The sequence below is a fragment of the Pteropus medius genome, unplaced genomic scaffold (assembly GCF_902729225.1).
Source record: "Pteropus medius unplaced genomic scaffold, Ma_sr-lr_union100, whole genome shotgun sequence".
In the NCBI taxonomy this organism is placed as follows: domain Eukaryota; kingdom Metazoa; phylum Chordata; class Mammalia; order Chiroptera; family Pteropodidae; genus Pteropus; species Pteropus medius.
In genome coordinates this window covers 11,326,588-11,340,288 of record NW_024355205.1, presented here as the reverse complement: position 1 = coordinate 11,340,288, position 13,701 = coordinate 11,326,588, and the positions used below count along the sequence as shown (strand labels likewise).

The window sequence follows — 13,701 nt, the reverse complement described above, 5'->3', positions numbered from 1 at the left end:
TGTGGGAGAGAGTACAAAAATGACAGGTTTGGCACAGCAAATTTGACTAATTTCAGTAGACCAGCAATTATCAATTTTCTAAATATTGAAATATCATAATATTTTTTCCAAAAAGCAATAGATATTTAATATTTATTGTGCATATACTAAATCTGTTGAAATGTCAAGAGTTACTATTTTTAAGTAAAATCTTCAGAGTGAAACTATTTATTTATTTATTTATTTATTTTTTAGGCGAGGCAACTCTTGGTTGCCCTCAGAGATTGCCAGGATCTTGTCAGCTTACAATCCTTTATTTTTTATTTTTTATATCTACAGCACCTGGTCTTCCTTTGTGGTCTCCCATCCAAGTACTAACCAGGCCCAACCCTGCTTAGCTTCCGAGATCAGACAGGATCGGGCTTGTTCAGGGTGGCATGGCCATAGACCAGAGTGAAACATCTTTAAAAGGAGTATAGTGGGAACATGATATTCTATAAGATTTATTATACATATAAATTAAAAATGAAATTAAAAAGTTCAACACAAATTTATAATTTTATTGAACATTGAGCATTTAGTTAATTTAGTTTGTGTGTGTGGGATGTTTCTTTTATATTGTTAGATCATTTTGTATGTTTAATATCCTTTCAATTTTAATAATCCTTGAAAACACTAAGAACATTATCTAGTTGCTCCATCCCTAAGTACTTTCCCAAGAGAAAAGAAAGTTTATATCTTTAAAAATATTCGTATGAGTATTCACAGCAGTTTTAATTTGTAATGGCTCCAAACTGCAAACCACCCAAAAGAGACAGAGATTATAGTGTCTACATACAATGGAATACTACTCAGTAGCAAAGAGAAATGAACTATTGATGCATACAACAGAATGGACAAATATAAAAAAAAAATAACCTAAATGAAAGAAGATAGACAAAAGAGTACATATGACAATCCTATTCATATAAAACTCTAGAAAATGCAAACTATAGTAATGAAGAGCAAAACAGTTGTTACTTGAGGAAATAGTTGGGAAAGGACAGAGGGACATTACACAGGGGCATGAGGGAACTTTTGTGGGGTAAGAAGAGATGGGCTCAGTATATGTGATTTTGGTGATGGTTTTACTGCTGTATGTATGTGTCAAAACTTATAAAATTGTTTTATAAAAATGTATATGTAGTTTTTTCATGTTAATTATACCTCAGTAAACCTGTTAGTTGATAAACAAGAGAGAGAAAGAAAGCATTCACCTCTACAAGAGGGCTAACTGCTGATTTCAATCATTTCAGAAGTACTTATTCATATTAAAGAATTTATACTGTCAAGAGATATTAAACTATCCTTAGATTATTAGGTAGTGTCATTTGGTAGCTATGCAGAATATAGGTGGCATTTAATCAGGTGGCATTTTGTCAGTTTACTTATGTGGTATAACAAATATATTTAAAAGTTACAATTCTAGATATATTTATGTAGCTTATTGTTAAAATTTAATGATATATACAGTAATTAAGACAGTCTGATATTGGTGAAAAAACAGACAAATAGACCAATGGACCAGATTAGATAGCCCAGAAATAGACCTATCAAAATAATAAACTGTTCTTTGACAAAGGAGTAAAGGCAATACAGTGGAACAAAGGCTATCTTTTCAACAAATGGTGCTAGAACAACTGGACTTCCAATGCAAACAAAAAAAATTAATCTAGACACAGACCTTACACGTTTTGCAAAAATGAACTGAAAATGGATGACAGACATAAATGTAAAATGCAAAAACTAAAAAACTCCTGGAAGATAACCTAGAAAAAACCTAGATGACCTTATGTATGGTGATACCTTTTATTTTTGATACTACGCCTAAGGCATAATCCACAAAAGAAATAATAGATGAGCTGAGCTTCATTAAAATTAAAAACTTTTGAACTGTGAAAGAAAGTGTCAAGAGAGTGAGAAGATAAGCCATAGACTTGAAGAAAATGTTTGCAAAATACATATCTGTTAAAGAACTGTTATCCAAATATAAAAGAATCTTAAAACTCAACATTACGAAAACAATTCTTTTAAAAAATGGGCTGAAATTCTTAACAAACACCACATCAAAGGAGATATACAGGTGATAAAATATGTCTTCATGGAAATGCATATTATAGCAGCAAAGAGGTACCGCTATATGATCATTAGAGTGGCCAAACCCCAGAACGCTGACAACATCAAGTGCTGGTGAGGATGTGGAGCTATGGGAATTCTTATACATTGCTTTTAGGAATGAAAACTGACTTTGGAAGACAATTTGGCAGTTTCATACAAACTAAACATTCTTACCATATGATCCAGTAATTGTGCTCCTTGTTTACTCAAAGGCGTTGAAGACTTCTATCATGGAGAAACTTGCACATAGTGGCTTTATTCATAATTGCCCAAACTGGTAGGCCACTTAGATGTGCTTCAGTAAGTGAATGGGTAAATAAGTGGTACATGCAGGCAATGGGATATTATTCAGTGATAAAAATAAATGAGATATCAAGCCATAAAAATACATGTAGGACCTTTAAATGCATGTTACTAAGTTAATATGAAAAAGCCACACTATATGATTCCAACTACATGCCATTTTAAGAAAGGCAAACTGTGTCAACAGTAAAAAGATTGGTGGTTGCGAGGGATTAAGGGGGAGAGAGGGATGAATAGGCAGTTCACAGAGAATTTTTAGGGCAGTGAAACTATTTTGTATGATACTGTAATGGTGGCTATATATCGTTATTCATTTGTTCAAACTCAAAGAATTTACGACACCAAAAATGAACCCTAATATAAACTATGGGCTTTGGGTTATAATGATATGTCAATGTATGTTCATTTCTTGTAACAAATATACCACCCTGGTAGAGAAATTTGATAATGGGGGAGGTTATGTATGAGTAGGGCAGAAGATATATGTGAAATCATTATCTGATTTTGCTGTGAACCTAAAACTGTTCTAAAAATGTCTATTAAAATTTAATGATAGTTCAGATAAGTCTTCCTTAATTTCATTTTTATTGTCCTCCAATTTTATAATCTAAAATAAATTGATAATATGGTGTGCCTGATAGTGTGCTAAACACTTTCCAAACATTATTAAATACATGCAAAGTGTGCAATTTTATGTAAATAGGCAACGGGAAAAATAAACCAATCATTTATGACATAAATCAGTACTATTTGAGTTCTCACTGTATAGTGTAATCAAAATTCAGAACCTACATTGATATTCCTGGGAAAAAAAACCCAAAACATGAAATTGTAGTACACATATTTTTCCTTTTTTTATTGTCTATATATCAGAGTTTTTTAAACAATAGATATATATTGTTGAAATTACCAATTTTATTAACTAAGGTAGAATTTAGTCTGTATTAAAATTTTAAGAAAAAATTATTGAGATAAGGAAGACTGTGAGAGAAGTAGGCTTGGGGGAAAATTAAGAGTTCAGTTTGGGATATGTTATGTTTGAGATGTTTATGCATCATCCAAGCAGAGCTGTGGAGTGGACAGTTTGATATTTAAGCCTGGAGTTCAATGTAGGGCTTAAGACAAGAGATATAAACTTTTGAGTGATCAGCATAGAGATGGACCTTAAAAGCATGAGGCACCTTAGGTGTGTAAGCATGGACAGAGAAGAGAGAGGCCTAAGAACTAAGCTCTGGGACCTTCTCTAAGTGCTAAGTCAGGAAGGTGAAGAAGAACCTGGAAAATAAATTGAGAAGCAGCATCCAGTGACGGAGATGGAGAACCAAGGCAGAGCGTGGAGTAATGGAGGCCAGATTTTTTTTTTGTAAAATGGTGGCAATTATACTACCACACTCATAAGTTGAGGAGCAAGAGTTGATGCAAATGTGATGTTTAGCACATAATTTGTGCTCAATAAATATGAACTAATTACTTTAAATGTTTATAGGGAAAAAAATGCCTCTACTTCATTATTGTTGAAATATATTATCAAATGCTTGAGTCTGAGAGCCCTTCTGTTAAAAACCAAGCCACATAAAATACAAGGAAAGCATAAAGTCCTGAAACAATGACTTCAGTAAAATTTAGTGCTTTTTGAAGTCAGACAAACTTGGTTTTGAACCTTGGCTCTCTGTTGATCATGGACATGTTACTTCGCCTTGCCGAGACTCAACTATCCCATAAAGATAACAGTACTTTTTCAAAGGATTGATAAAAAGATTAAATCAATAAATATATGTAAAGTGTCTACCTTTCATAACTAAACTAAGCTGTTAATGAATTCCAGAAAATTAAAGTCGAGTATTTCCATGCTTTATTTCCTTAAAATGAACCTCAGGTTTCCCATTACCCTGAATTAAGAGACAGCTGAAGCTTTAATCTGTGACAACATTGGGTCCTTAGTAAAAAGAGTATTTGGGAAATGTGTTCCAGATCATCTTATTTTCTTTTATTTCTTTTTAAATTTTATTATTCATTTCAAGCATACAGTACATTGGTTAGACATTTATATAGTCTATAAGATGATCCCCTTAATTGCTCATTCTCTAGTTTTCCACCTAGCCAATGTATTAATGCTAACTGCATTCCCTATGCCGTGCTCCCCATCCCCTTGACCATCTATCAACTACTAATTTGTACTTCTTTAATCTTTCACCCCATTCTCCCAGCCCTCCAACCTTCCTTTCCTCTGGCCATCATCAGATTGTCCTCTTTATTTGTGAGTTGTGTTGGCAAGGATGCCGAGGATAGGGAACTGTTGTATACTGTTGATGAGGATGCAAATTGATATAGCCACTATGGAAAACAGTCTGGAGATTTCTCAAAAAATTAAAATTGGATATACCTTTGGACTTAGTAATCGCACTTCTATGTATTTATCCAAAGAAAACCAAAATGAAAACCAAAATAATAATTCGTAAAGACCTATGCACTCCTATGTTCATGGAAGTATTATTTACAATAGCGAAGATATGGAAGCAGTCTAAATGCCCATCAACATATGATCGGATAAAGAAGTTATAGTTCATATATACAATGGAATATTACTCAGCCATTAAAAAAAAAATGAAATCTTACCATTTGCAAGGACATGGATGGACCTAGAGGTTATTATGCTGAGTGAAATAAGTCAGACAGCGAAACATAAATATCACATGATTTCACTGATATGAAGAATCTAAGCAATAAAAAGAACAAACTCATCAAAAACAATATTTTTTTTACATTTTATTTTTGAAATATTACAGTTATCTTGTGTTTAAAGGTGAATATGCTATGAAAAAGATACATTCTTATTTATTCTTGATGAATGTGTAAATTTTTCAAACTCTTTGAAAGGTAATCTGGTATTATCTACTTAAATATCATAAGCATACCTTCTAATTATATGTCATATACATATGTGTATATATAATGTTATATACATATATGTGTATATATGGAAACATAATTATCAATCTATTTATTGATATATGTTTTGTAATAGCAATCCATATATCCTTAAATAGATAATATGTTAAATAATATAGTCATAAAGTAGATGTTAAATGGTTGCTAAATATAATTAGGTACATTTATCTCTCTAGCTAGCTATCTCTGTTACTTTAGACCTGTATATTTTTTATGTAATTAACTCCTTCATAGGTAAGAGTAAGAAAAAAGAAAGATGTAAAACATTGTCAAACTTTGCTACCACTTGTGTTATTAAAAAGAGCACAAACATACATAATATAGAAATATATAAAGTAAGATAGTGATAGTGGTTGCTGGTGGGGAGATGAATGACAGCATGGGAGAATTGGAGGTAGAAGACTTATTTTTAAACCTATACCCTTTTTTATTCATTGAAATTATTTTGCCATATATGTATATCCTAATAAGTCTCCTATGACTTACAGGTCATTAGAGGGACATAAAAACATTTAAAAAAAGAGGTTAAAGAAACTCAAAGGCAAAGAAATAAAATACCACTACGAATTGCTACTCTAAAAATATTTCTCCTTAGCAGTTTGGTCAAGCAAGTTCACTCACCATCAAGGATAAATCAGTTTTCAGCAGCTGTAGACAACTATTTAAGTCAAAAGTCTGAATCACTCCAGTGGGAAATATAGTAAAAGATAACATGCTGCTGTCACTTTGGGATTTATATCTGTCTAAGTGAAGGAAACACGTACATCCTTGCATTCCAGATCTCGGGGGCCAGAATAACTCCCCATGCTGGGATTGAAATGCTCTTAAATAACCGGTTGAAAATTGATAGTTCCTTCCTTTGAAAGCACTGAATTCATTCAAAAGTTATACTGCAATATATCTTTTTAACTACCAAAGGAAACTCTTAACTGAATTTGGTGTTATTTAATTTCACATATTTTAAACCAACTTTGAAAATACATCCAAAATAATATGACCAAGCAGGACTATAAGAATGTTTTTATAAGTTATATCTCAGTCACTAACTCCATCTGGCCTTGGGCATATTATTTACCTTCTTCATGTCTGCAGATGTTTATCTCACATAGATCAGATTTGTCTGTGCATAACCAATAATTGCACCTATTTTCTGATGAACAGTAAGAATTTGTGATAATCTAAAAAAGAAGGCAGGGATGAAGATCAGCTTACCAGTAGCTTAAATCTACCTGAATGTCTTATTCTACTCTATGAAACCTGCCACAATTTTCTCATTCAATAACATATCACTTGTACCTCAAATCTTGATGAAAGAAGAAAAAAAAAGTATGGATTTAAATAATGGCTAACTCTCTATCCTTAGCCAATCATTCTACCTTTTGCAATCAGTTTTTGCTAGGTTGAACGAAAATTAAGTACTCCATTCCTAGGGAAGTTTATACTTGAATAATTTTATCACCATAATAAACCAAAATACCCATATGAAGCTAGAAATGAGCCCAAAGTGTTTAATTATCCCTTTGGTCTCCATTCGAATTAGTGCATCAATATTATTTGCTATGCTTGTGCATCAGTATTATCTGCCCATCTTCTTGATGGTAAAATGTTTAATAATATGAATAACCCAGGGCCTCATTGCCAGTGCAGCTTATATGGCAAAGTGAGCATTAACAAAGGAATTGTCCATTATCTTCCAATCAGTACTAATCTCAAATCCAAAGAAAAAGCTATTTTATCATATTTATTCTTTGTCATAGGACATTTGGTTAATTGAAATATCCAATTACAATTCCCTTATCTCATGTAACATAAAGAGATTTATATTATTACTCATATTATTTTAGATTTGTGAAAAATTAATGTTCATAATTTCTAATCAAGTAAGGATTGTGATTATAAAATTTATAGACATTCCATTTTTCTTCCTTTTAGCTTATGTCCTGGGAATATGCACCCATAATTTGGTCTATTCTCCTTGAAAGCAAAAGATGATATCACAGTGTTTTGATTCCATCTTATCTCAGATAAGATATATTTGGTACTGGATTGGGCCAGAGGTTTTAGACTTCTTTTTCATTTATAAAACATAATTCCATGGGGTGAGTTAGTACATATATCCTAAGAATTGCTTGTATCATTAAGTGAGATGATATCCATGAACATTGTCTGAAACAAACAGTTGTTGTACCACAAATGGATGCACTGAGAAATGGAATTGTTATTTTATGTAGTGACTATGATTCCTAACTTCAAGTGGCACTGTTCTCTCTAAATGAATGTATATCTAAAAAATTCAAGAGTGATATCATTTTTATTATTTACTATTAACGTATTTAGGTTTGGGTTTTTGTGCATTAATAAGCCAATATCTTGTTGCAGAGATACAACAGCATTTTCTTTGTTAAAGAATCACAATATATAAGTACTTTACTCCATTGATCAGTATTCATGTACTATTTTAAATTAAAAATTATTGGAACGACATCGATTAATAAAATCAGTTAACCTTCAAGTGTATAATTCAGCAGTATGCTGTATATATATTGCATTGTGTGTTCACCTCCCAAAGTTAGATTTCCTTCAGTCACCAAATATTTGACCCCTTTTATTCCTATCTACCTCTCTCCTCCCCACCTTCCATCTGGTAACCACTAATCTGCAGTCTGTGTCCACGAGTCTCTGTTTGTCATGTTGTTTGTTGCTTTGAGTTTTATATCCCACATATGAGTGAAATCATATGGTTTTCAACTTTTTCTGTCTGACTTATTTCACTTACTAAGATTATCTCAAGATCCGTCCATGTTGTCACAAATGGCAGTGTTTCATCTTTTCTTATGGCTGAGCAATATTCCATTATACATATGTACAACCTCTTCTTTATCCAGTCATCTATCATAGGACACCTTCCCATAGGTTGTTTTTATTTCCTGGCCACCGTGAATAAATCTGCTGCGAACATCGGGGTTCATATATCTTTGTGGATAAATGTTTTCAGGTTATTTTGGGGTAAATACCCAGAAGAAGGATTGCTGGATCAAATGCTAATTCAATTCTTATTTTTTTAAGGAATCTCTATACTATTTTCCATAGTGGGTGTACCAATTTGAATTCCTATCAACAGTGTATGGAAGTTCCTTTTGGCCTACAACCTAACACTTGTTATTACTTGTCTTGATGATAGCCATTCTAACAGGTGCGAGATGGTATTTTATTGAAGTTTTGATTTGCATATCCCTAACAGCTAGAGAGGTTGAGCACCTTTACATATGTCTGTTGGCCATTTGTATGTCTTCTTGGGAGGAGTGTCTGTTTAGATCCTCTGCCCATTTTTTAATCGGATTGTTTTGTTTTGTTTTTTTTTATTGTTGAGTCGTATGAGTTCTTTATATATTTTGGATATTAGGCCCTTATCAGAGGCATTGTTTGCAAATATATTCTCCCATTCGGATGATTCCCTCTTTGCCTTCTTGACGGTTTCTTTTGCTGTACAAAAGCTTTCTAGTTTGATATGGTCCAATTCATTTATTTTTGCTTTTACTTCTCTTGCCTTTGAGTAAAATTCATAAAACCCTCTCTAAATCCATGGTGCATGAGTTTTTTTCCTATGCAATTTAATGTTTCAGGTTTATACTCAGGTCCTTAATCCTTTTGAGTTAATTTTGGTGTGTAGTGATAGACAACAGTCTAGTTTCATTCTTTTGTAGGTGGCTTTTCAGTGTTCCCAGCACCATATCGAAGAGGCTTTCCTTTCTCCACTGTATATTTTTGGCTTTTTGGTTGAAAATTATTTGCCCATATAAACATAGGTTTACTTCTGGATTTACTCCTCTGGTCTGTGTGTCTGTTTTGCCGCCAATACCATGCTGTTTTGATTACCATCATTTTGTAGTATAATTTGAAGTCAAGCAGAATGATGCTTCCAGCCTCGTTCTTTTTTCTCAGGATGGCTTTGGCAATCTGAGGTCTTTTGTGCTTCCATACGAATCTGGTGATTTTTTAGTTCTATTTCTTTAAAAAAATGCTGATGAGATTTTGATGGGATTGCATTAAATCTGTATAATGCTTTAGGTAATATGGTCATTTTAACTATGTTGATTCTTCCAATACAAGAACACAGAATATCTTTCCATTTCTTTGTACCTTTTTTGATTTCTTTTAATAAGGTCTTATAGTTTTCATTATGTACATCCTTCACATGTTTTATTAGAGTTATTCCTAGGTATTTTATTCTTTTTTGTTGCAATTGCAAAAGGAATTATTTTTTCCACTTCTCTTTCTGACACTTCATTATTAGAGTATGAGAAAACTATGGATTTTTGAACGTGGATTTTGTATCCAGAGACTTTACTGTATTTGCTTATTGTTTCTAGTAATGTTCATGTGGAGTCTTTAGGATTTTCTATATAGAGAATCATGTCATCTGCAAATAGTGACAGTTGACTCCTTCATTTCCTATTTGGATGCCTTTTATATCTTTCTCTTGTCTGATTGCACCTGCTAGACCTCCAATGTTATATTGAATAACAGTGGTGATAGTGGACAGCTTTGCCTTTTTCCTAATCTTAGAGGGAAGGTTTTTAGTTTTTCACCATTAAGTATAATGTTGGCTGAGGGTTTGTCATAGATGGCCTTTATTATGTTAAGGTTCTTTCCTTCTTATACCAATTTTGTTAAGTGTTTTGATCATAAATGGATGATGTATCTTGTCGAAGGCTTTTTCTCCATCTATTGATATGTTCATATGATTCTTATTTTTTAATTTGCTTATGTGGTGTATCACATAATTGATTTGTGTATGGTGAATGAAGCCCACTTGATTGTGGTGTATAATCTTTTTAACATGTTGCTGTATTCGGTTCACTAGTACCTTATTTAGGATTTTTGCATATGTGTTCATGAGAGATATTGGTCTGCAGTTTTCTTTTTTTGTGTTGTCTTGACCAGATTTTGGTATCAGAGTAATATTGGCCTCATGAAATGAGCTGGGAAGTATTGCTTCCTCTTTGACTTTTTGGAAGAGTTTGAGGAGAATAGGTATTAAATCTTCTTTGAATGTTTGGTAGAATTCACTAGTGAAGCCATCTGGTCCTGGACTTTTACTTTTTGGTAGGTTTTTGATAATTGTTTGAATTTCCATACTGCTGATAGTTTTAAATTTTCCAGTTCTTCTTGATTCAATCTAGGAAGGTTGTATTTTTCTAAGTACTGGTCCATTTCTTCTGGGTTATTAAATTTGTTGTTATATCCTTTTTCATAATATTCTTGTATGATCCTTTGTATTTCTACAATATCGGTTGCAATTTTCCCTCTTTCATCCCTGATTTTGTTTATTTGTGTCCTTTCTTCTTTGTCTGTAGTGAGTCTAGCCAGGTGTTTGTCAATTTTATTAACCTTCTCAAAGAACCAGCTCTTTGATGCATTTATTTTTTCTATTGTTTTTTTTTTGTTTGTTTGTTTTTGTTTTGTTTTCAATTTCATTTATTTCTGTTCTAATTTTGATGATTTCTTTCCTTCTGCTGACTTTAGGCTTCACTTGTTCTTCCTTTTCTAGTTTTCTAAGAGGAAATGTTAGATTGTTTATTTGAGCTCAGTCTTGTTTTTAGAGGTGGGCCTGTAATGATATGAACTTTCCTCATATGACTGCTTTTGCCGTGTCCCAAAAGTTTTGATATGTTGTACTATCATTGTTCATTTCTATGTATCTTTTGATCTGTCTTTTTAATTCTTCTTTAACCCAATTATTCTTTAGTAGCATGTTGTTTAATCAATATGTATTTGTGGTTCTTCCTGATTTCTTTTTGCAGTTGATCTCTAGTTTCAAAGCATTATGGTTCGTATGATTTCAACCCTCTTATACTTGTTGAGGCTATCTCTTGTCCCAGTCCGTGGTCATTTCTTGAGAAGGTTCCATGTGCACTAGAGAAGAATGTATAAGCAGCTGTTTCGGGATGAAGGACTCTGTAAATGTCAATTATGTCCAATTGGTCTAATATATCATTTAAGGATATTTTCTTATTGATTTTCTGTTTGAATGATCTATTCATCACTGACAGTGGAGTATTCATGTTCCATACTATAACTGTATTTATCAGGATCTCCCTTTGGTTCTATTAGTAGTGGATTTATATATTTTGGTACTGTCTGGTTGGGAGCATAAATATTAATAGATGTTAGGTCTTCTTGATATATGGTTCCCTTTATCATTATGAAATATCCATAATTGTCTCTTTACCTTTTTTATCTTAAAGTCTGTTCATCAAATATAAGTACGGCTGCACCCACTTTACTCTGGATGCCACTTGCTTAAATTATCATTTTCCACCTTTTCACTTTGAGTCCATATTCCTTGCAGCTGAGATGTGTCTTGAAGGCAGCATATGGTTGGGTTTTGTTTTTTGACCCAGTCTGCTACTCTCTGCCTTTTTATTGGTTAGTTCAGTCCATTTGTATTTAAGGTGATTATTGATATATAAGTTTTTCCTATAGCCATTTTATCTTTTGTTTTCTGGTAGCTCAGTGTCTCCATTGTTTCTTTGTCCTTGTGTTTCTGTCTGTTATTTTAATTTGATGGTTTTGTGGATTTTCCCTATGTTCTCTCCTTTTTTATGTTATGTGTCTCAGTCCTGGATTTTTATGTTATGTGTCTCAGTTCTGGATTTTTGGTGTGTTGTTACCATTAAGTTTATGTAAAGGATAGCACTATATATATATATAGATATGTATCTATCTATATATCCATATATATATAATATATATAGACATCTATATATATATACGCACACACACACACATGCACACACACACACATACACACACACACACACATACATACAGTAGTTCATTTTCTTCTGTGTGCGCCTTATCTCCATTCACTTTTGTGGACTTGAATCTTTACTCTCTTCCCTGTTCTGTTTTTGTTGGCTCAAATTATGGCTATTTATGCTGAATATTCATTTATAAGTTGCAGTAGCTCTTATCTTCTCTTTTTAGAGTTTTTTTTTTTTCTCTTGTACTTTTTTGTAACAATGAAAGCAGTTATTTCTAGAGCTAGATTTTGGGTGGGTGAAATAAATCATTTGGTGCTATAATCTCAAACGGTGCTTTGAAGTCTAGACAATTGCTGGCAAGGATGCAAGGCTATAGGAACTCTAATTCATTGTTGATGGGAATGCAACATACTAGAACCACTTTAGAAGACAGTTTGACTCTTTCTTATAGAGGTAACTATAGTCCTACTGTACAATCTAGCAGTCACACTCCTAGGTATTTACCCAACTGATTTGAAAATGTATGGTCACACCGAAATCTTCACATGAATGTTTTTAACAACTTGATTCATAGTCATGAAAACTGGAAGCAATCAAGATGTCCTTCAAAATTACGAGATAAACAACTTTTGGTATACACATATGATGGAATTCAGTTTAGCAGAAAAATGGAATAAGATGTAACCTATGCAAAGACATGGTTTGATCTTAAGTGAATATTGGTAAATGGAAGAACTCAGTCTAAAAAGGCTACAGTGCTTATGATTCTATTTATATGACATTGTGAAAAATGCAATTCTATACAGATGCTAAATTGATCTATAGTTGTCAGTAGTTCAGGGTAGGCAAAATTGAGAGCTGTATATGTAAAGCATAGAGACATTTCTTTAAGCCCATGAAACCAGTCTCTATGGTACTGTAATGGTGTGTACATGGCATTATATATTTGTGAAAACTCATAGAACTTTACAGCATAAAGACTGAATTTTATGAAAATAATTAAAAGTAAATTAGAAGATTGGGGGACCTTAGGATGGAATTCAAAATGTGACAAAGAAATCTAACTTCATGAAAATGATGCAGGCACAGGCACTGTTGGGATAAGGAGAAGAGCGCTAACCTAAGTAACTACAGAATTGAGTCGAATCTGTTATCAAAAGGCGAAAGGAACTGAACATAAGCATTCTACTCAAACTGATAAAGTGTTTTGCATGAGATTATGGATTAACAATTTTGAAACTACTCTACCTGTATACTGGGATTGAGCAATTAAATAAATGGATGGCAGGTACTAGAGGACATGTTTCTCACTGTTAGAGTGAAAGGTTACGGATGAAACAAAGAAGAAAAAGGCTGGAATCAGCAATAGTAATGCATTAGAATGGGAGACATCAGTTTGAAGTCATATTTAGCTTAATATAGATACACATGATTACATATAGAAGTATTTGTAGATATGTGTGCATACATGGATTAGTATATACTCAAATATTTCCTTCTTCTGTCAGCAGAGAAGACCTTGATGTAATGACACCCCAGTAGCAAT

The 13,701-nt window shown here is 32.8% G+C and overlaps 1 non-coding gene across 1 annotated transcript; it reads right to left on the bottom strand.

The window, feature by feature from the left end:
- Positions 1-309: 309 nt before the first annotated feature.
- LOC120599029 (5S ribosomal RNA) lies at positions 310-428 on the bottom strand. Its single transcript, XR_005651796.1, has one exon. It is a non-coding gene; the product is annotated as a 5S ribosomal RNA (ribosomal RNA).
- Positions 429-13,701: the final 13,273 nt, after the last annotated feature.